This window comes from Mesoplodon densirostris, chromosome 3, assembly GCF_025265405.1.
Source record: "Mesoplodon densirostris isolate mMesDen1 chromosome 3, mMesDen1 primary haplotype, whole genome shotgun sequence".
Lineage (NCBI taxonomy): Eukaryota > Metazoa > Chordata > Mammalia > Artiodactyla > Ziphiidae > Mesoplodon > Mesoplodon densirostris.
The window spans coordinates 120,127,218-120,151,771 of record NC_082663.1 but is presented as its reverse complement, the minus strand read 5'-3'; the positions used below and the strand labels follow the sequence as shown (position 1 = coordinate 120,151,771).

The 24,554-nt window shown below is 38.0% G+C and overlaps 1 pseudogene; it reads right to left on the bottom strand.

Annotated features, from left to right (window-relative positions):
- Nucleotides 1–39: 39 nt before the first annotated feature.
- On the bottom strand, nucleotides 40–21,309 carry LOC132486842 (protocadherin alpha-1-like; annotated as a pseudogene).
- Between the last annotated feature and the right edge of the window lie 3,245 nt (nucleotides 21,310–24,554).

Sequence of the window (24,554 nt, the reverse complement as noted above, 5' to 3'; positions counted from 1 at the left end):
CTGACTTCTGCAAAGTCCTCTGTGGTTATGAAAGACTGCCTAGGACAGCTTTTCTCCACATGCTGGCTCAGCATCCCAGAATGCTTTGATCTTATGGCATCTCAACATCAACCTGTACTTCCATAAATGCTGCAACAGGAAAAGACAACAGAAGACAGTCTTGCACTGGCAATTATCTACTTCTGCTTCAAAGTGATATACATCATGCACATTTCATTGATCAAAGAAAATCACAGCTCAAGGTAGCAAGGAAGTGAAATCCTCCAGTGTTCCCAGAAGGGGGAAAACAGAAATATTAATAGTGGCTACCAATATAAACAACTATCTCTCATTCTCATCTATTTGTATGCTTGACTGACCACAAGTCTCAAAGGTACTTGAAGTGATACCTAACTTCTCGAATCACTTATTGTTATACTAGAAACTAGAATTACAGTTCTAATCTTAGAAAGGAAGTTTTCTGAAAAGGAAGGAACGTATCAAGAAATAGTCTTCTCAGGTGTACTTTCTTGTACTTTAGGTAATGTAAACGTAATATTCCCCTACAAATGAAATTACATTAGCATCATCATACCAAGGTAATTTGATAATAAAATTGCAATTCCTAAAATCATAGTCATGCAACTGAAATTCAATACTGAAATTGAATAATCAAAAGATAATAATATATGTTTTACTAATATTTTACTGAAAGTAATCATAGTTTTTATTTCCATTGGGATGTTTTTTGGAGCCTTCATAGAAAAATGAAAATATTATTTTCAGTATTAACAGCATGATGATTTTGCCTAGTTTTTCAGATGGACAGCAAAGGTGTGAAGCTGCCAACTTTAATGGATTATTAATATTAACCAAAACTAATCCAATTGCATAACAATGATTATAACATGGTAATAAGATCTCAGCAAATATAACTTCACCTTTTCAGGATTTGACACTTTTTAAGTCAATAAATTTCCTAAATGAATGACTAGTTTGAATTATAAACATACCATGAAATAAGTACCAAAAAATAAATTTTCCATAAATCTATATTAGTCTAAGTTTTTATTACTACTAAATTGTTCAACGAATACATATTAATGATAGCAAAGAATGGTGGAAAAGTAGAAAAATATGGCAACTGAGTCATCTTTATAAAGAAGAAAAGAGGAAGAAATACATTTCCTGGAAGAAATCTCATAAAGGAAGACAAAACTATTGAAAGTTGGCACAAAGATTCTGAATGGCACAAGCATATTAACTACCAATGGGAAATCCATTCATATTTATATAAAAATAAATATTAAGTAACAACACCACTCCATAATCACCTTTTCCTCCATCCTAGAAGTACCTTTTCATTTAAAAAATCACTTTTTTTTTTTTTTTTTTTTTTTGCGGTACACGGGCCTCTCACTGTTGTGGCCTCTCCCGTTGCGGAGCACAGGCTCCAGACGCGCAGGCTCAGCGGCCATGGCTCATGGGCCCAGCCGCTCCGCAGCATGTGGGATCTTCCCGGACTGGGGCATGAACCCGTGTCCCCTGCATCAGCAGGCGAACTCTCAACCACTGCGCCACCAGGGAAGCCCTAAAAAATCACTTTTCAAACTTTGTAATCTTAAACCCCCTTTTTTTGGTTTAGTAGTCATTAACAAAAATTTGAGATTCACCTCCAAGTTAATACCTTCAAATAACCCAGAAAATTTTAACCTTTACAACAATAATCATAATACAGAAAGAAATGTTTGTCTGTTCTTAGATCCATAATGCATCATCTAAAAATTTTTTGACAATCCCAATGTAGCTGTGTGAAGGCATGCCTGAATCTCTTCAGGCCAAATTTAAAGGGCTATTGGTATTTATCAAGTGATGTCCAATTCCATTAGAAATCTTATTATTAACCTCTCAGTGAAGTACTGTTAGATAATTGATTTTTCAACCTATATAAATTCTTGAAGAAACAAGTTGTGCCATTCTAGCTTCAAACGTCAACCTCTAACTCAAGTTTTTTTGGCTTGATAAAAGAAATATGTTTACGTTCTCCATACTGTTTATGATTTTTCAGTTTGGCCTTAAAATGTAGTTTCCTCTATCCCTCCTAATCTTTTGATCATTTTAGTTCCCCTTTCCAGAGAATTTTCCATCTACTTGATTATATTTTCATTAGTTGAGGCAATGAGAATTACATATAGTTTTCTGAGTGCAAATTGCATAAAGAAGGAAAGCCCACATCTGTTTTTTTCCAGAAAACTTGCTAATAACAGTCAGCATTATACTGCCTATTTGTTAAAAGTCATGAATAGAATGAGATCCTCCTTTATAGACACCTTGTTTAGACAAAGAAAACTGAAAAGGCAATATTACACCAATGTAAGTATTTTCATAACACAATTGTTATTTTAAACAGGTTACAATGTGGTCCCCTTGAAGCCAAGGACCTCTCCTATCTTGTTTCATTCTTGCTAGGTCCCTAGTTTCTACAGCAGGACTTAGTTTGCAGTAGGCTCTCCATGTGTGCTTGTGTTCTGATCCATCAGTAAATATATTCAGTGTCCCTAGAGAAACTCCTAAGCCTGGACATGGGGACATAGGTAATGTGAATTTGGGAACAGAAATTATTTTTGTGACTCCTTAATTTATCTTGACCAGTTTTATAATCTTGCAAAGTTTATCTCATATTTAAAGGAGCTGGAAACTTTTCTTGGCAATGTGAAATCTAAAATTATTATTTATGGGCTTCCCTGGTGGCGCAGTGGTTGAGAGTCCGCCTGCTGATGCAGGGGACACGGGTTCGTGCCCCGATCCCGGAAGATCCCACATGCCGCGGAGCGGCTGGGCCCACGAGCCATGGCCGCGGAGCCTGTGCGTCTGGAGACTGTGCGTCCGGAGCCTGTGCGTCCGGAGCCTGTGCTCCGCAACGGGAGAGGCCACAGCAGTGAGAGGCCCGCGTACAGCAAAAAAAAAATAAATAAATAAAATAAAATAAAATAAAATTATTATTTATTATTTGCTGATTTTTGCCAAAAGCCTGGGTGGGTATGATAATTAATATTTGAAAAGTTACAGAAACATACTCACTGCCTGTTTCTTAAAACACTCTAAGCAACAGCACTATATCAATTAAAATATCTAGAAACTTAACTACTAAATTATAGTAATTTCTTATAGAATGCTTTCACAAGGGGACTTCCAAGGGACTTTTTCTGCATGTTTATTTAAATGTCTGCAAACAAAAATATGTGAATTTAATACTTGTGTAGTTTCAGAATTAAACATAGAAAATAAAATTTAATATTATGCTCTTGACTTAATGACTAGCATATATAATAATATTTATAACAAATATGTTTCAGCTGGTTTTGCAAAACTGCTATCAAACATACTGTTCAGGATATTGCTAAACCCTTATATAATGACCAGTAATCAACTCTGAATTTACAGCAGGAAGAGAGGAGTTTTTTCTCTCTTAAAGAGTTGGTACAGAGAATTTCCTTTTATTCTTCTTTTTTATATTTCTGTACTTACTTCCAGGAAGGTGAGTATTAGGATTTGCACTCAGCCTATGATTGATTTTTTGATAAATTGTTCCCACCCTTCTCTTGATCTTTTACTTTGGCTTTTAAACAGACTTTTTAAAATTGCTCTTGTAAATATCTTCCATTGTAAGCTACCTTAAATATTTTATAAAAGGCAATGAAGTCCATTAGAACAAGCAAGTTCTGGATATCCTTGGGAAATCTGGAGAAAACTTAGTAAAAATACTGAACTTAGATTTTCTGAGCCTCAGCACTTTCATCCACAAAGTGAGACTAAAGTATGCACTTCACAAAGTAATTGGAAAGGTTGAGAGAAGTAAAAATAAAGTGTCTTAGGGCTTCCCTGGTGGCGCAGTGGTTAAGAATCCGCCTGCAAATGCAGGGGACACGGGTTTGTGCCCCGGTCCAGGAAGATCCCACATGCCGCGGAGCAACTAAACCCATTCGCCGCAACTACTGAGCCCACGCTCTACAGTCCGCGAGCCACAACTACTGAGCCCACGTGCCACAACTACTGAAGCCCGCGTGCCTATATAGCCCGTGCTCTGCAACAAGAGAAGCCACCGCAATGAGAAGCCCGCGCACCGCAACAAAGAGTAGCCCCCGCTCGCTGCAACTAGAGGAAGCTCGCATGCAGCAACGAAGACCCAATGCAGCCCAAAATAAATAAATTAAATAAATAAATTTAAAAGTAAATAAATAAAGTGTCTTAGAACATTTGTGAGTAAATGGAAGGTGCTAAGTGTTTCCTAACCAGACCCTATACTAAAAACTTCATTCCATGCTAAGCTTTCTAGAACCAGGAGAACTCAGAGTCGTCGGCATCAGGAAACTGATCATAAAAGCAACGAAGAAAATAGTTGTATATTTTAACATAAAAATTAAAATATCACCCTACAAATATCTTTTAAATTACTTTTGTTTAAAACGATTTTTTTAATTGCCCACTTTGAAACGCAAAACCTTAAGGGAAGGCAGATGGTTTCTGTAAATCTGCCGATAATTTTTTGTCCAGGGCTTGACATTTCATTCCAAGCTACAAATAAACTTGAAAATGACAATGTATTTGACTACGTTAAGATTCTGTGTTAAATATGATCAAGACTGCTTAATATTTCAGTATTCTTTTAGAAGTATCCTACTGTTTGATCCAAGGAATATGGCAATTTGTTCCTACATTAGTTTTTTTGTTGTTTGATTCCAAGTTCTATTCAACATGCAGCTATAAGTAGTAGAATAAATATCTACAATAAATGGTAAGATTCGTTGCGATTTTAGTGAACACTTGGAATACATCTTTTAAAGTGACATTTGAAAAGATGGTTAGATAAGTAAAAATTTTAAAAAACTAAAGCCGAAGCTTGGAAGTTGAACTTATATTACCGAATTTGTTTCTGGATGTTCATTTCTTCCCGACGTGCTCAGACCTGGACAAAGACCGGGGCTGAAGGCCATGAGGTTGGTCTTGGGCGGCCCCTCTCCAGAAAACACCCTCTGCCGCCTCTGCTGCGAGTAAGACCAGCTCCCCACCGCGCTGGAGCACACCAGCGTGGGCTTCCCGGGGCCGCACGCGCCCTCGCTGGGAGGCGCCGAGCACCGCAGCGCCGTGTACAGCAGCGTGAGCACCAACAGGCTAGACACCGCGCAGATGGCGATGATCAGGTACACGTTCACATCCACCAGAGCGGCCTCCGCGCCAGCGGCGCCCGTCGACGCCCGCGAAGAGGCCTTGGGCGCCTGGCCGCTGTCCTCCAGCGACAGCAGCACGGTGGCCGTGGCCGTCAGCGCCGGCTCGCCGTGGTCCTTCACCAGCACCAGCAGGCGCTGGCGCGGTGCGTCCGCCTCGTCCAGGGCGCGCGTCGTGCTGATCTCGCCCGTGTACAGCCCCACGCGGAACGGGCTGCACGCGCCACCCGCCGCCGGCTGCAGCTCGTACGACAGCCACGCGTTGTAGCCCGAGTCCGCGTCCACCGCGCGCACCTTCGCCACCACGTGGCCCGCGCCCACCGACCGCGCCACCAGCTGGCTCAGCGCGCCCGCCCCGCCGCCCGGCCCGGGCAGCAGCAGCGCGGGCGCGTTGTCTTCTCGTCCAGCACGAACACCTGCAGCATCACGTTGCTGCCCAGAGGCGGCACGCCCGCGTCGCGCGCACTCACCTGGAACTGCAGCAGCTCCAGCTCCTCGTGATCCAGCGGCTGCAGAGCGTACACCTTGCCGCTCTCCACGTGCACCGACACGTAGCTCGACAGCGCTCGCTCGCCCACCCGCCGCTCCACCAGCGAGTAGGACACCAGCGCGTTCTCCTGTGCGTCCGCGTCCCGCGCCGACAGCGTGAAGATGTGGCAGCCGGGCGGGTTGTTCTCCTTCACCAACACCGTGTACTCGGGCTGCGCGAACGCGGGCGCGTTGTAGTTCACGTCGGCCACCTCCACGGACACGCTGGCTGTGACCGACAGGGAAGGCGAGCCCGCACCCCTCGCGGTCACCACCACCTCATAGTTCTCCACACTCTCGCGATCCAGGGCGCTGTCCAGCACCAGCGAATAGTAATTCTTGAAGGTGGACACCAGTTTGAAGGGGACATGAGGCGTCAGGGTGCAGGTCACCTACCCATTGACACCAGAGTCACTGTCAGACAAGGAGATGAAGGCGATGACGATGCTGAGTGGAGACTCCTCTCTTACAGGCAAAGACGGATGTGACCGCCAGTTCCGGAGCATTATCATTTACATCCAGCACTTTCACTAAAACCTTGCAGTGATTTGACATTGGAGGACTTCCTTTATCAACTGTTTTTTACCTGAATTTCGTAGGATTTCGTTTCTTCATAATCCAGTCTACCAATTAGCCTAATTTCTCCTGAGCTGGAATCAATTTTGAATTTTTGTTTTTTTGTTTGTTTATGTTGAGAAACATCATTGCCAAAAGAAAGACAATTTCGCCGTTTACACTTTTGTCAGCGTCAGAGGCGTTTAATGTGGTCATTAATGTTCCAGTTGCTGGAACATTAGTCGTATCTAATAAGTGTACTCTGTACACGGCCTGGGCAAACCATGGGGCGTTATCATTATCGTTGAGCACCATGATCGGCAGCTGAACTGTACCTTCTAGTTCTGGTTTGCCCCCATCAGTGGCTGTCAATAATAAACGAAGTTCTGGTGTATCTTCTCTATCCACAGACTTCTTCAATTCAGGCGAAAGTGACTTACTCAGTTCATCACTTGCCTGTACATCCAAAGAGAAATAATCACTGGAGCTGAGAGTGTATGTTAGAAAAGCGTTGGTACCAATGTCTGCATCAGCAGTGCCCTCTATCGGGAAACGTGAATCCAGCAGCCTAGATTCAGGAATAAACAGCCTTTGTTCTCTCACTCTAAAGACCTGTGGATTATCATTAACGTCCTTCACCTCCACCTCCACATGCAACACCTGCAGCGGCCTGTCCACGATCACCTCCAGGTGGATACTATATTTCGTGTTCTGCTCGCATAGCTCCTCCCGGTCAATCCAAGAATTCACAAACAAAATGCCGTTCTGCTGATTTACCTCCAGAAAGTCCCTGCGGCTTTTGGATGCCACCCAGAACAGGTATTGCACCAACTCGGCCAGCTCCAGCCCCAGGTCCTGAGCGATGCGGCCCACGAAGGTGCCGTGTTTGGCCTCTTCAGGGTCCGAGTAGTGGATCTAGCCACTGCAAGCCCCCCAGGCTGCGAAGAGCAGAAGCGAGAGCAGCAGGCACCGGCCTCCCTAGCCACCTCTCCTTGAAAACAGCATCGCAAAAGCACTACTCCTTTCCTACCATTCTCACTTTACTTTAAAATCTTGCCTTTTTTTCCCCTTCATATTTGAAATAATTTATCTCCTTACATTTTTGTCTTCTCTCCAGCAGTGACAAAATGGGGCTTCCTTCTTTAGTTTTTGGTAATCAGTATATGGAATCTCAAGTGACCCTAAGTGCCAAAAGAATCCTGAAAGAGAAGAACAAAGTTGGAGGACTCACACTTCCTGATTTCAAAACTTGCTACAAAGCTACAGTAATCAAAACAGTGTGGTATTGTCATAAAGACAGACATATAGACCAATGGAATAGAACAGAGAGCCCAGAAATAAATCCTTACATATATGGTCAGACAATTTTCAACAAAAGTGCTAAGACTATTCAATGGGAGGAAAGACAGTCTTTTCAACAAATGGTGCTGGGAAAACAGGAAATCCACATGCAAAAGAATGAAGTTGTACCCTTACTTAACACCACATACAAACATTAACTCAAATAGATCCATAACCTAAATGTAAGACCTAAAACTGTAAAATTCTTAGAAGAAGATAGGGCAAAAGCTTCATGACATTGGGTTTGGTGATGATTCCTTGGATATGGTACAGGCAACAAAATTTTAAAAACAGACAAATTAGACTTCATAAAAGGTGAAAATTTTTTCCATCAAAAGACACTGTCAAGGACTTCCAGTTTCTAGTTCTGAATTTAAGGGGATTTGAAATCACCACTCCAACAAATAAAAAGCTGAGCAGACTGAAAAAAATCAACAACTCTTCTTGGCTGTGTAAGAGAGGGGAGGACACAGGGCAAACCACTACCCCCAAAACTAAAGAGACAGGGAAATACAGAAAGTCACAGATTACTTACTGGCACAGAGACCCAAGAGCAGAAGCCACTGTGGAAACCAGAGCTGGAGCAGGAATATCTGAACTGCAATAGACAAATTGCTGGAGGCTCAATGTAGATGGGGGGGAATCAGTCATGAGGGGGGCTCAAAATGTTTTGAAATTTACCTCCAGGAGCCTGACCAAATTCCCACAGTAAATATCAGAGAAAAATCCCCCTCATGCTTCTGGCAGTGGGAGGTGGAAATGAACCATTTTGAAATGTATTCTGTTCTTCTTAACAAGGCCTTCCCTCAGGGAAACTAATTGTTGGTTTATTATCAGAGCCAATTCCAACAGGCTCTAGCTTTCTGTGAGGGAGAAGAAAAATACCCAATTCCAGGGCATTCTAGCCATTCTGTATGACATGGGGTGGAGGGGAATGAGAAACACTTGTGAAGTTCATAGTTCAGAAGCGTAATATCACTAAAAGACTGAGATCTAACCATAGGACTATAGAATGCTTCCTCTCTTCCCCCACCTCAACACCTCATTATTACTAGGCTTTTTATAGCAGTTCCTTCTGCCTGGTATATCATGTCCAGCTATCAACAAAAAATTATGAGACATAGCAAAAGGGGTGGGGGGAACTCCACAATTTGAAGAGCAGAGCAAATATCAGAACCAGACTTGACAGCGATGTTGGAATTATCAGACTGGTAATTTAAATCAGCTATGATTAATATGCTAATGGCTCCAATGGATAAAGTAGACAGCATGTAAGAAAAGAAGAGATGGTCAATGTAAACAGAGATGGAAATGCTAAGAAAGAACCAAAAAGAGTGGGAGGGAGGGAGACGCAAGAGGGAAGAGATATGGGAACATATGTATATGTATAACTGATTCACTTTGTTATAAAGCAGAAATTAACACACCGTTGTAAAGCAATTATACTCCAATAAAGAAGTTAAAAAAACAAAAAGAAATATTAGACCCCATTTTTTTTTTTTTCTTTTTGCGGTATGTGGGCCTCTCACTGTTGTGGCCTCTCCCGTTGCGGAGCACAGGCTCCGGATGCGCAGGCCCAGCGGCCATGGCTCACGGGCCCAGCCGCTCCGCGGCATATGGGATCCTCCCAGACTGGGGCACGAACCCGTATCCCCTGCATCGGCAGGCGGACTCTCAACCACTGCGCCACCAGGGAGGCCCTAGACCCCATTTTTGAAGAAAAAAACCCATTTAAAAGAAAATGTAACAGAAACGAAAGATGACTTTGATGGGCTCAGTAGTAGATTGGACATGGATGAGGAAAGAATCTCTGAGCTAGAGGATATATCAATAGATTCCCCAAAAACCAAAAAGCAAAGAGAACAAAAATTGAAAAAACAGAACAGAAAATCCAAGGACTGTGGGACAACTTTAAAAAAGGTATAGCATTAAAAAAAGGGGGGGTGGTGGTGTATAACATACTCATAGTGGGAATACCAGAAGAAAGAGAGAAAGGAAAAGAAGAAATATTTGAAATAATAATGACCAGGAATTTCCTCCAAATTAATTTCAGACATCAAATCACAGATCCAGGAAGCTCAGATAACACCAAGCAGCATAAACACCAAAAAATCTGCACCTGGCATATCAATTTCAAACTATAGAAAATCAAAGATTAAATAAAAATCCTGTTATTTTACTACAGCTTTATGTTACCATCAGGAGAAACTGGGTGAAAGGTACACAGGATCTCTCTGTATTATTTCTTACAACTGAATTTGAATGTATAATAATCTCAAAATAAAAAGTTTAATTGAAAAAACATCCTGAAAGAAGCCAGAGGGAAAATACACTTTACTTATAGAGGAACAAAGATAAAAATTACATCTCACTTCTCCTCAAAAACCATAAGAACATTCTCAACTTGATAATGAGAATCCATGACAAACGTATAAATAACATTATACTTAATTGTGAAGGACTGAATGTCTTCAACCTCAGATTGGGAACAAGGCAAAGATATCTGGTCTCACTACTATTTTGTTTTAGCATAGTGAAGGAAGTTCTACTCTGTGCCATAAACCAAGACAAGGAAATAAGAGGCATATAGATGAGAAAGAAAGAAAACTGTCCCTATTTACAGGGGCAGTAAAAAACCTCCTAGAAAAGTGAATTCAGCAATGTCACAGAAAACAAGATAAACATACAAAAATGAATGTATTTCCATATGATAACAATGAAAATATACATACCAAAATTAAATTTAAAATACAATACTATTTACAATTAGCTCAAAAAAGATACTTAAGTGTAAGTGTATTCTGTATTCTGAAAACTACAAAACACTAATGAAAAAAATTGAAGAATATCTAAAGTGGAGAGACCTACTGTGTTCATGAATTGGATGACTCGACACTTCATGGAGAAATGTCAATTTTCCCTGAATTAACATATAGATTTAACACAATTCCTACCAAAATCTCAACAAGATTTTCTATAGATATAGACAAGATTACATGGAATAACAAAGGAACTATAATACTTGAAGCAATTTTTAAAAACAATAAAAAAGTAGAAGGAATCAGTGTATCCTATTATTTATTATACAGCTACAGAAATCAAGATTGTGTTATTGGTAGATAAATAGACAGATCAAGGGAACAAAATAAATAATCCAAAAATAGACGCATGCTAATGTGCTGAACTAACTGAATTTTGACAAAGTTGCAAAAGCAATTAAATACAGGAAAGATAGCTTTTCCAGCAAATAGTGTTAGAGCAATTGGACTTTGTTAGGAAAAACAAACAAACAAAAAACCCCTGTCTAAGTCTCATATCTTATACTAAAATCAATTCAAAATGGATCATGAACCTAAAAGTAAAACATAAAACTCTAAAACTTTTAGAAAAAAATATAGGAGAAAATCTTTAGGATCTAAGGGTAGGCAAAGAGTTCTTAGACTTGACACCAAAAGCACAGGCTCCGGACACACAGGTCCAGGGGCCATGGCTCACGGGCCCAGCCGCTCTGCGGCATGTGGGATCTTCCCAGACCGGAACACAAACCCGTGTCCCCTGCATCGGCAGGCAGACTCTCAACCACTGCGCCACCAGGGAAGCCCCTGTAAAAGAAAAAAATTGATAAATTGGACGTCATCAAAATTTAAGAACTTTTACTCTGTGAAATACCATATTTAGAGTATGAGAATAAACGCTAAAATTTTGGAGAAATTGTCTGCAAGCACATAACTGACAAAGAACTTGTATCTAGAATCTATAATTGATAATCAAAACTCAACAGTAAAAAATCAAACAGCCCAATTAGAACCTGGGCAAAAGACATGAAGAAATATTTCACCTGCTGGAGAGGGTGTGGAGAAAAGGGAACCCTCTTGCACTGTTGGTGGAAATGTAAATTGATATAGCCACTATGGAGAACAGTATGGAGGTTCCTTAAAAAACTAAAAATAGAACTACCATACAACACAGCAATCCCACTACTGGGCATATACCCTGAGAAAACCATAATTCAAAAAGAGACAAGTACCACAATGTTCATTGCAGCTCTGTTTACAATAGCCAGGACATGGAAACAACCTAAATGTCCATGGACAGATGAATGGATAAAGAAGATGTGGCACATATATACAATGGAATATTACTCAGCCATAAAAGGAAACGAAATTGAGTTATTTGTAGTGAGGTAGATGGACCTAGAGTCTGTCATACAGAGTGAAGTAAGTCAGAAAGGGAAAAACAAATACCATATGCTAACACATATATATGGAATCTTAAAAAAAAAAAAGTTCTGAAGAACCTAGGGGCAGGACAGGAATAAAGATGCAGACATAAAGAATGGACTTGAGGACATGGGGAGGGAGAAGGGTAAGCTGGGACGAAGTGAGAGAGTGGCATGAACATATATACACTACCAAATGTAAAACAGGTAGCTAGTGGGGAGCAATCACATAGCACAGGGAGATCAGCTCGGTGCTTTATGACCCCCTAGAGGGGTGGGATAGGGAGGTTGGGAGGGAGACACAAGAGGGAGGAGATATGGGGATATATGTATACGTATAGCTGATTCACTTTGTTATAAAGCAGAAACTAACACACCATTGTAAAGCAATTATACTCCAAAAAAGATGTTAAAAAAAAAGAATTCTAGGAATCACACAGGAGGGAGGGAGACGCAAGCTGGAGGGGAGATGTTGGTTGAAGGAGAGTTATGTTTTCAGTGGAACAGACTCTCGAGCATGTTTAAAAGCTGTTAGAAAGAGTGTGGTTTAGACTATGAATAAGAGAAACAGGATAACTGATAATGTAAGGGCCCTGAGAAGCTGGGAGGGGCAGGAGTTCAAGCATGGGGGGAAGGCTTGGTCTTGGTTGTGAAGAGAGATCACTGCTTTCACTGAATCAGAAGAGGGTGCAGAGAGAATGAGTTCAAATGGGTGGGGACGTGCATACCTGGTATCCACTTGCTCCTCAAATGAATTTACCTTGCTCCTCAAATGAATTTACCTCCAGATCAAAGCAATAGTTTTGAGCCAAGCCCTGTCTTAGGTGCTTGAGATGTGTGAGTGAATGACACAGACAAAGATCTTGTGGAGTTAGAGTCAATTTTTGTTATTTTTTCCTTATTATATTTTTTCATTTTATTTCGTGTTAAAGGGTAATGTGGCTGCAATTTTTTCTGAGAAGGTAAAGGTCAGGCTATTGCTGTAAGGAAGCTGGCAGGGAGTTGGGGAGGCCCAAAGGGAAAGTGTAAAAACCTTGTCATTGAGGGCAGGACAGAGAAACTTACCTCATTTTGGGGGGCACTGGGGAGGTCCTTTTAAAGTTGAACCTTTGCCTTTATGAAAAACCGTTGGGTGGACTCTTGTGTAGCTCTCTCCAGCTGAGTTTGGCTCCCAGGCAGAGATCTAGAGAAAGCAACAAAAAGAAGGTTTAGCTACAAGAAGACTCTTAAATTAATTTTCTCCCCATGCATTTGTGCCCAATTTTATCTCTACTTGTTTATGCTTTATCTCCTTTACCTTGAGTGCACTTGACAAAAGTTAATCTATTTTATTGATATGTTCAAATAATTTTTCCCCTTTTATCTCTAATATATTATGGTTACCTTGATTAATTTAACTCTCATTTATGTTTGTTCATTTCATTGCTTTTTTTCCTCAGCTTTTTCCCCATGAATACATAGTTAATTTATTATTTTTCTTGCTTAATAACAAAAGCATTTAAGACTATACATTTTTCTGAAGATAGTTTTGGATCCATGCAGTTGATTTTGGTATATAATTTCTAAAATGTTTGTAATTTAATTGTAATCTTTCATTTTCTCTTTTTTTTTCCCAAGAGTTACTGAAAATAGAGTTTTTTAGATTTCCAGTGGGTTAGAGTCAATTATTATATATTTGATTTTATTACATTGTGGTGAAAGAATGTGGGTTGTATAATTAACACTATTACTGAATTAATTAAGGTATATTTATATCCTTATATGTTATCAAATTTTGTAATCATTCCACAGACAGACACTTGGAAATAATGTACATTGTTAATAGGCTTGAAAATTTGATAATCATTCCTTTGTACAACTATTGTTTATTGAGTTTCTAATATGTGCAAGGAATCACGGTAGGTACTGGGAATGTAGGGAGAACAAGATAGTCAGGGTCCCTGTCCTGATAGAACTTATGTTCTAGTGCAAGAGATGGAGAAAAAATTACATATCAAATAAAATGTTTATAAGTTGCCATGAGTGCTATGAAAGAAGCAAGGAAAAGGAATTGAGGTAGAGATAGCAGACTGCATTCTGCATAAGGTGGTCAGGAAAGGCCACCAGAAGAACTTATACTCAGGCAAAGTCCTAGAGGATCATAACCTACTGGCCAAATAAAGCTTTGGAGGGAGATCTTTCCCTGGAGAGAAAATAGGAGAGAACCAGGGAGCTGGCGTACTTGCAAGGGAATGATTACAATGAGAAGTCATGGACTTCAGGTTAGACAGGGAAGCAAGGAAAAAATAAGCAGTCAGAAAGTCACAGTGCCAGTAATTTGGCAACCTCCCAAGAGCTGAAGAATTTGGGGCTGTAGGGGTTTGTAATTTAATGATGTAGGTAGAAGAAGGATGGAGGACAGAGAGTAGGGTGTTTAAACTCAAGATTTTAGAGACAGTGCAGTTTTTGGTGATGACTATCTAAGATGTGACCAGGGGAGGGGGTGACTGAGTTCGACATTGTTGATGAAGGGGTAAGGATCCAGGGAGCTGGAGCACTGGAAAGTTCATCTCTATGGACATTGTTGTAGGACTTTGGGCAGAGAGGAAAACTAGAGGCCAAAATCAGTTTATGTACTTTATTGTTAGATTATCTATATTTTAAATAAATTTAATCTAATTGAAAAAAAAATTTTACCAAAGAAGAAATACAAATGGCAAAGAAACATATGAAAATATTTTAACACCAGTAGCATTTGGGGAAATGCAAATTAAAACTATAATGAGATATCATTACACATCTACCAGAATGGCTAAAATAAAAAAATCTGACATCAAATGTTAGCAAGAATGCAGAAAAACTAGAGCATTCATATATGGCTGATGAGAATACAGAATATGACAGCCATTCTGGAAAACAGATTGGCTGATTCTTTTGGAAAAAAATAGACTTAAAATTGCACTCTGGGCATTTATCCCAGAGAAGTGAAAACTTATGTTCACACAAAAACCTCTAGACAAATATTGATAGCAACATTATAATATTCAAAACACTGAAAACAAAACAAAACAAGATACTCTTCGATGAGAGAATGGGGGGAAAAAAGCTGAAAAATACAGTAACTGAAGAGAAAAATTCACCAGAGGGGTTCAACAGCAGATATGAGTAGGCAGAATAAAGAATCAGCACAGTTGAAGATATAGGACAATGGAAATGTTTGAGGAGCAGAAAGAAAAAAGATTGAAGAAAAGTAAAGGAAGCCTAAGGGACTTATGAGACACCATCAAGAGTAAGAATATATGAATTATTGGAGTCCAAAAATGAGAAGAGAAGGAGAAATGGGTAGAAATATTATTTGAAAAAATAGTAGTCAAAAACTTCCCAAATTTGATGAGAGACGTGTATCTACAAATCCAAGAAACTCAAGGAACTCCAAGTAGAATAAATCTAAAGAAACCGACACTAAGACACATTATAACCAAACTGTCAAAAGACAAAGGGAGAATCTTGAAAGCAGCAAAAAAGAAATTACTTGGCATGTACAAGTGATGCTCAATAAAATTATCAACTGACTTTTTATCAGAAAACTTGGAAGCCACAAGGTAGTAGAATGATATATTTACAATTCTGAAAGAAAAATTTGTCAATCAAGAATTTCATATCTGGCAAAAATGTCCTTCAAAAGTGACATTCCCAAATAAACAAAAGCAAGGGAGTTCATTACCACTAGACCTGCCCTAAGGAAATGCTAAAGAGAGTCCTTTGGGTTCAAATCAAAGGACAAAAAACTTATCAAAAACAAATCAAAGACAGTAACTTAAATTTGAATGATAATATAAAGATCTCCAGCAATGTAAATACATGGGCATATATAAAAGCCAATATTATTGTAATTTTGATTAGTAAGTCTGCTTTTTGTTTTCTACATAATTTAAAAGACAAATACATAAAAATAATTTAAATCTGCTATTGGACACACAATGTATAAAAATGTAATGTGTGATGTCAAACATAAAGATGGGGAGATGAAGCTGCATAGGAATAGAGTTCTTGTATGTGATTGAGATTGTTATAACTTTAGGATGTATATGTAATCCCCATGGTAATCACAAAAATAATATCTATAGAAAAACACAAAAGGAAATGAAAAGGAAATCAATACATGTGATTACAAAAAATCAACTAAACACAAAAGAAGGTGGTAATGGAGTAAATGAGGGACAAAAAAAGCTATAAAGCATACATAAAACAAACAGCAAAATGGCAGAAATAAATACTTCTTTATGAGTATACTATTATTCTAAAGGTACATGGATTAAATTCTCCATTCAAAAGGCAGATATTGGCAGAATGGATTAAAAACATAATCATATTCTATGCTGTCTACAGGAGACACAATTTAGATTCAAACATTGAATCAAGATTCAATACAAGACTGAAAATAAAGGATTGTAAATTATGCATACACACACAGCAAACAGTAACCATACAAAAGCTAGAGTGGCTATACTTATTTCAGACAAAACAGACTTTAAACTAAAAATGATACTAGAGAAAAAAGAGTGACTTTATGTTGATAAAAGGGTCAATGCATCTTTAAATTATAAAAATTATAAACATATACCCACCTAACAACAGAGCCCCCAAACACATAAAGCAAAGACTGATAGAAATGATTGCAGAAATAAACAATTCCACAATAGTCAGAAACTTCAATACTCCACTATCAATCCTATATGAAACAACCATGCATAAAATCAACAAGGAAACAGAAGACTTGAACAACAGTCTATACAAACTAGACCTAACAGACTTTTACAGAGAACTCCATCAACAGCAGCAAAATATACGCTCTTCTCAAGTACACATGGAACACTCTCCAGGTTGAGACATAAAGCAAACCTCAATAAATTTAAAAAAGATTTAACTCACTAAAGGATGTTCCCCTTTAATGGAAATTAGAAATTAATAACAGAAAGAAATTTAGGAAATGCAAAAAATATGTAAAAATTAAACAATACATTACTAAATAACCACTTGGCAAAAGAAGAAACATCAAGAAAAATAAAAAAATAGTTTGAGGTAAATGAAAATATAGCACAACATACCAAAACTTAATGGGAGACAAGTGCTTAGAGGGAAATTTACAACTGTAAGTTCAAAGAGAAGAACGATCTTAAATTAATAAACTAAACTTCCACCTTAAGACACTGAAGCAAAAAAAAAAACCTAAACCTAAATCAATCAGAAGGAAGTAAATAATAATGCTTACAACAGATACTGATGAACTAGAGTACAGAAAAAGAATGAAATAAATATCAATAAAAAAGGACAGTTCTTTAAAAAGATCATTAAAATTGACAAACCTTTCACTAGACTGACAGAAAGAAAGAGAGAGAAAAGAATCAAATAACTAAAATTGGAAATGAGAGAAGGAACACTACTACTGACCTTATAGAAATAATAAGAATGCTAAGGTTATACTATGAACAAGTGTGGGCCAACAAATTAGATAATATAGATGAAATGGAAAAATTCCTGGAAAGATAGAAACTAACAAAATTGAGTTTAGAAAAAATATAAAAATCTGAATAGACCTATAACAAATGAAGACATTGAATTAGGAGAAAAAAAAAAAAAACTTCCCACAAGGAAAATCCCAGAACCAGATAATCATTTTAAAAAGGTTCTTCACCAAGCCTTCCAAAGAACAGAAAAGGATGGAATATTTCTCAGCTTTCTATGAGGCCACTGATACTAAAACCAGACAAGACACCACAAGAAGAAAACCCTACAAACAAATATCTCTTATGAATACAGACATTGTTGAAAATATCAACAAAATACTAGCACATTGAATCCAGCAAAATTATGAAAAGATAAAGCATTATGACTAATGGTGATTTAACCCAGTAATGCAAGGTTGTTTTATCATCTGAAAATCAACTAATGTAATACTTCATATCAATAAAAGACAAAAACCACATGATCATCTTTATAGACATTTTTCTCTTTTTATTTTGGGATACAGGAAGTCCAAACAATGGCATAGAGATCCAAACATGACTACATGTTGAAGCCTTTCCCAAGTGGGAATATCAAATTTAAGATGCATTAAGGTAGTTTTGTGAGTTAAGGGAAAGGAGGAGGAGTAAAAGTAAGGAATCAATGAACAAGGAACAAGGTCCTGGAAGTGGAAGACGGGTAAGGGAAGAGTAGGAGAGATATGGAGGGGAGTATAACGAGGTTTTGTGGATCTACAAATAAGGTATTTCTAACTTTCTCATAATTTAATTTGCTTTATCTAAGTAATTATTTAGTGAGGCAATTTTAAAGTCCAATTTCAAGGCAGAAGGTTCCTCATAGCAACTAAATAAAGCACTCCATTGGGAAGTAGAAATATTTCCTTTGTGTTCTAAGGTACTTCAAAATGTACAATCTAGTCTGTATCAAAATTTCTCCAAAGTAAGCACTATAATTCCAAATTGTACGTGGTAAAACTGTACCAGTTAGAGACATATGAACTTAAATTAGCATATAGAGTTTATACAGTCTCCAATATTTTTCTAGGATAGATATTCTGATTATCTAAAAACAGAAATACAAAACATGAAGGCTTTCTTAGTTAATTAAATTATATTACGAATTCTCCCAAGCTGAGAAAGATGTAAATGTTGCCTAAAATTCTTCCTAAATTCCTAAAATTTGTTCTTACCCTCGTGAATTATTTGATGAAAACTAAGATCTCTAACATGAATAAAGGTCTTCCTACATACCTTGAATTCATAGAGTTTCTCCCCTTTATGAATTCTCTGAAGTTGAGTGATCTGATAGCCACTATTTAAGGCCTCTCCAAATATTTTATATTTATAGGATTTTCATCATTATGAATTCTATTTTGCATATTACGGTGTCTTCCTTTGTTAAACACTTTCTCACATTCCATATATTCATAATAATTCACACAAGTATAAATTCACCAACATATATTGTTTGAATTATATCTAAAAGCCTTCACACATTCCTTACACTCAAAGAGCTTCTTACCAATATGAATATTATCAAGGAGCCTACTGATGCATACTAATGGTTTTCCCACTTTGACTAAATTTATAGGATTTTTTAAAACCAATATTAATAATCTGATGTTGATTAAGTTGTTCACACACAGTAAAGGCTTTTTGGAATATTTTATAGTCATAAAGCTTCACAGCAGTCTCTAACATATAGTAAGGACTGAGTTAAGTCTAAATATATTCCCACATTTAAAAAAATTTTTATTTTATACTGGAGTATAGTTGATTTACAATGTTGTGTTAGTTTCAGGTGTACAGCAAAGTGATTCAGTTATACATATACACATATCTATTCTTTTTCAAATTATTTTCTCATTTAGGTTATTATAGAATATTGAGTAGAGTTCCCTGTGCTATACAGTAGGTCCTTGTTGGTTATCTATTTTAAATATAGTAGTGTCTATATGTCAATCCCAAACTCTCAATTTATGCCTCCCCCAACACCTTTCCCCTTTGGTAACCATAAGTTTGTTTTCCAAGTCTGTTTATGCTTTTCAAATAGGTTTATTTGTATCATTTTTTTTTAGATTCCACATATAAGCAATATCATATGATATTTGTCTTTCTCTGTCTGACTTACTTCACTTAGTATGATAATCTCCGGGTGCACCCATTTTGCTGCAAATGGCATTATTTCATTATTTTTAATGGCTGAGTGATATTCCACTGTATATATGTACCATATCTTCTTTATCCATTCATCTGTCGATGGACATTTAGGTTACTTAGGTTACTGCCACATCTTGGCTATTGTAAACAGTGCTAAAATGAACATTGGGGGGCATGTATCCTTTTGAACCATGGTTTTCTCCAGATATATGCCCAGGAGTGGGATTGCTGGATCATATGGTAGCTCTATTTTAGTTTTTTAAGGAACCCTCCATACTGTTCTCCATAGTGGCTATACCAATTTACATTCCCACCAACAGTGAAGGAGAGATCCCTTTTCTCCACACTCTCTCCAGCATTTATTGTTTGTAGACTTTTTTATAACAGCCATTCCAACTGATGTGAAGTGGTATCTCACTGTAGTTTTGATTTGCATTTCTCTAATAATTACCGATGCTGAGCATCTTTTCATGCGCCTCTTGACCATTTGTGTGTCTTCTTTGGAGAAATGTCTATTTAGGCCTTCTGCCCTTTTTTTTTTTTTTGCAGTACGCGGGCCTCTCACTGTTGTGGCCTCTCCCGTTGCGGAGCACAGGCTCCGGACGCACAGGCTCAGCAGCCATGGCTCACAGGCCCAGCTGCTCCGCGGCATGTGGGATCTTCCCAGACCGGGGCACGAGCCCGTGTCCCCTGCGTCGGCAGGTGGACTCTCAACCACTGTACCACCAGGGAAGCCCCTTCTGCCTGCCCATGTTTTGATTGGGTTTTTCTTTTTTTGTTGTTTTGTTTTTTTACATTGAGCTGCATGAGCTGTTTGTAAATCTTGGAGATTAATCCCTTGTCAGTTGCATTATTTGCAAATAGTTTCTCCTATTCTGTGGGTTGTCTTTCCACATTTCTTATATTAATCAGTTATCTCACCACTATGAATTCTCTGATATTAAGTAACGTGTACAAACACAATCATGGCTTTCTCACATTTCTTACATTCATAATGATTATCATCAGTATGAATTCTCTGCCTTGAAGAAAAAAACTCAATTCAGTCTAAAGACCTTATTTATATTCCTATGATTTCTTTCCTGTATGAATTCTCTGATGTTGAGTAACTCATCCACACATAAATGCTTTCCTTCACTCCTTACATTCATAAAATTTATCACCAGTATGAATTCTCTGCCTTGAAGAAAGAATGCAATCAAGTCTAAAGACCTTCCCACATTCTTTATATTCCTGTGATTTCTCACCTGTATGAATACTCTGATATGGATAAATTGTCCACACACATTTAAGGCCTTATTGCATTTTTAATATTCATAAAGCATCTCACCAGTATGAATTCTCTAACATACAGTAAGGACTGAATTAAGTCTAAACATCTTCCACATTTCTTACATTCATCGGTTTCTCATCAGTTTAAATTATTGATGTTAAGTAACTTGTGTGCACACAAAAAAGGCTTCCCCACATTACTAATAGTCACAAAGTTTATCACCAGTATGAATTCTCTGGTTTGCATAAAGAACTTAGTTAGCTCTAAACAACTTCCTACATTCCTTATATTCACAGGATTTTACATCAATATGAATTCTCTGGTATTGACTATATTATCCACACAAATAACGACTTTCTCTCATTGTTAACATGTAATTTTCTGACCATTATGAATTCTCTTCCATGTGGTAAATACTGACTTAAATTTAAACATCTCCTCACATTCCTTACATTCACTGTGTTTTTTATCAGCAGTATGACCTCTCTGATGTTGAGGAAACTGATATCCACTACTGAAGGTCATTCTACGTTCTTTCTGATTACATCATTTCTAATTAGAGCACGTTTTCTCTCAACTTTGATAAAGGTTGGATTTATGTTATTGCTTAAACAGATTCTGATTCTCTGAGTTATATGTTAGAAAATGAGGCAATGTGGTCATTTTTGTAGATAATAATTTGGGTAAACTATTTCTTTTGAGTTACCCAACACCTCTTAAACATGCTCTCACACTTTCAGTCATTTCTAAAAATAGAGGGCTTAAGGTCAAGTGTATTACTTCTTTAACTGATTCCCTAATTCCTGGAGCACTTATTTAGTGTCTTCTCTCCAAAATTCTGGGCACAAAGGTTATTCGGTGATAGAGGAAGCTCCAGAACTAGACTGGTGTATAATGGAATTCTCAGAGGAAACTGTTTTACTAGTAAGTTAGTTTTGTGCAGCTTACAACTTAAACCCCACCAATAATCTTTTAAGCATGTCATTTCCCGTATGACTATCCTCCCAAAATAAAGTACCTGCAATTGTTTGATTCTGGCCTTGAACATTGATTACATAAATAAAAGATAAAAACCAAATAATGTAGAAAAGCATTTGTATTAATTTCCTAGGGCTGCTGTAACAAATTACCACAAACTTGATGACTTAAAACAACAGAAATATAACTCTCACAGTTCTAGAGGCCAGATTATAATAGCCAGGTGTTATCAATGCTTCACTCCCTCCAAAGACTCTAGGTGAGAATCCATTCCTTACCTCTTCTGGTGGCTGTCAGCATTCCTGGTGGCTGTATCACTATCATCTCTCTCTCTCATCTTCACATGGACTCTCCCCTTCTCTGTGTTTTCTTCCATCTCTTATAAGGAAATTAGCTGTTGTATTTAGGGTCCACCTCAGTAACCCAGGATGTTCTCATCTTCAGATCATTAATTTAATTTAACTGTATCTAAAAAGACTATTTTTCAAAATAAGGTAATATTCAGAGCGTCCAGGTATTAACACATGGACACATCTTTTTTGGAAGCTACCATTCAACCCACTACAACATTCAGTAAAATTCAAATTTTAAAATTCTGATTAAAAATAACTCAGGAAAATTTCTTTTCTTTTTCTTTTCTTTTTTTTGGAGGTCATTTGTAGGAAAGACCAATATTCTCCTTTTTTTTTTTTTTTTTTTTTTTTTTTTTGCGGTATGCGGGCCTCTCACTGCTGTGGCCTCCCCCGCTGCGGAGCACAGGCTCCGGACGCGCAGGCTCAGCGGCCATGGCTCACGGGCCCAGCCGCTCCGCGGCATATGGGATCCTCCCAGACCGGGGCACGAACCCGTATCCCCTGCATCGGCAGGCGGACTCTCAACCACTTGCGCCACCAGGGAGGCCCCAATATTCTCCTTTTTAAATTTATTTTTTATTTATTATTATTTTTATTAATTTATTTTTGGCTGCACTGGGTCTTTGTTGCTGCACACGGGCTTTCTCTAGTTGCGGTGAGCAGGAGTTACTCTTTGTTGCAGTGCACAGGCTTCTCATTGTGGTGGCTTCTCTTGTTGAGGAGCAAGGGCTCTAGGTGCACAGGCTTCAGTAGTTGTGGTGCACGGGCTTAGTTGCTCTGCGGCATGTGGGATCTTCCTGGACCAGGGACTGAACCCATGTCCCCTGCATTGGCAGGTAGATTCTTAGCCACTGTGCCACCAGGGAAGTCTCAGGAAAACTTCTTTACCTGTAAAAATTACGTATTAAAAACCTATGGGAGGGAATTCCCTGGTAGTCCAGTAGTTAGGACTCTGCGCTTCCACTGCAGGGGGCATGGGTTCAATCCCTGGTCAGGGAACTAAGATTCCACAAGCCACGTGGTGTGGCCAAAACAAACAAACAAAAAAAACAAAAGCAAAACTACAGCAGAAATTACATTTAACATAGAAATTTTACATGCATTATTATAAAGAAAAATGATAGAAAAAGGAAGAGATAAAGCTATCATTTTTTACTACTGATGAAATAATCTACCAACATAAGCAAAAGGCAAATATCAGCAAGTGTTCTATAACCAAGATCAACTTTAAAATATTAATAGTATTTCACTGCATCTGGCAGTATCCTTGTCCTGGAAAATCCAAATGAAAGGTACTCCAGGCAGTCACAGTTAATTAGGATACTCTACACCCTATCAGGGAATAGTTTGAGTCTGAGACCCATGCATGAACTGTAGCAGATGGATTTCCATAATGTTTTTCTTGGTCAACAGCCACCATCAGTTTGACTTTGGAGAAATGACCTGGATTTGCTTTCAAATTGAATTCTGCAAAACTTTTGCTTGAAAGAGTAGAAGTACTGTTATTTGTAAAGATTACACTTCTATAGCTTAACATAATTTAAAGAAACAGGAATTTTTAAAGCTTTGGATTTGATTTTAAGATTTAAGTTATTGGGGAATTCCCTGGCTGTCCAGTGGTTAGTACTCTGTGCTTTCACTGCTGAGAGGCGTGTGTTCAACCCCTAATTGGGGAACTAAGATCCCACAAGCCGCATGGTGTGGCAAAAAGAAAAAAAGAAAAAGAAAAAAAAAGACTTAAGTTATTAGTATTATCGAGTTCAAGGCAATTCTATTTAGAATCTTAGAGCTGAATGAGACCTGGAAGATAATGTAGTTTAGTCCCTTTTTTATAAATGAAGAAACTCATTCCCACACAAGCTGGGTGAGAGTTGTAAGGTCTGTGACTCACTAGTGCAGAGGTTTAGAATCTATTTCTTCCAGTAGTTTGTATAAGAATTCTGCTTTAAGTTTATTTTGATTAACTACTTATTTTACTCTCTCATTTACACCTATTGTCCATTTCTTCTTAAATTCCTTCTATTTCTTTGGTACTCATCTTGCTTTATTTTCTCCATGATTTTTGGTTAATGAAGTCCAGTCAGATGGAGTGACTCAAATATTTTTTTCAAGTATTTCACCACCTTATCAATAAGCAGAAAACATTTTACTATATCCTTCACAATATTTTTTTAAAAACTAAAAAGCATCTAGGAATTAGCTAAGAATATACAAGATGTCATGAAGAAAAATATAATACACCATTAAAGTACAGAGAAAATTATAGAGAAACATTCTATGCTTAGATGACATTCATTAATATAAAATAAAAATTCCCCAAATTAATCCATGAATTAAAAATCATTGACATCAGGGACTTCCCTCGTGGTCCAGTGGTTAAGACTTTGCCTTCCAGTGCAGGGGATGTGGATTCAATCCACACCCGGGGAGCCAGGATCC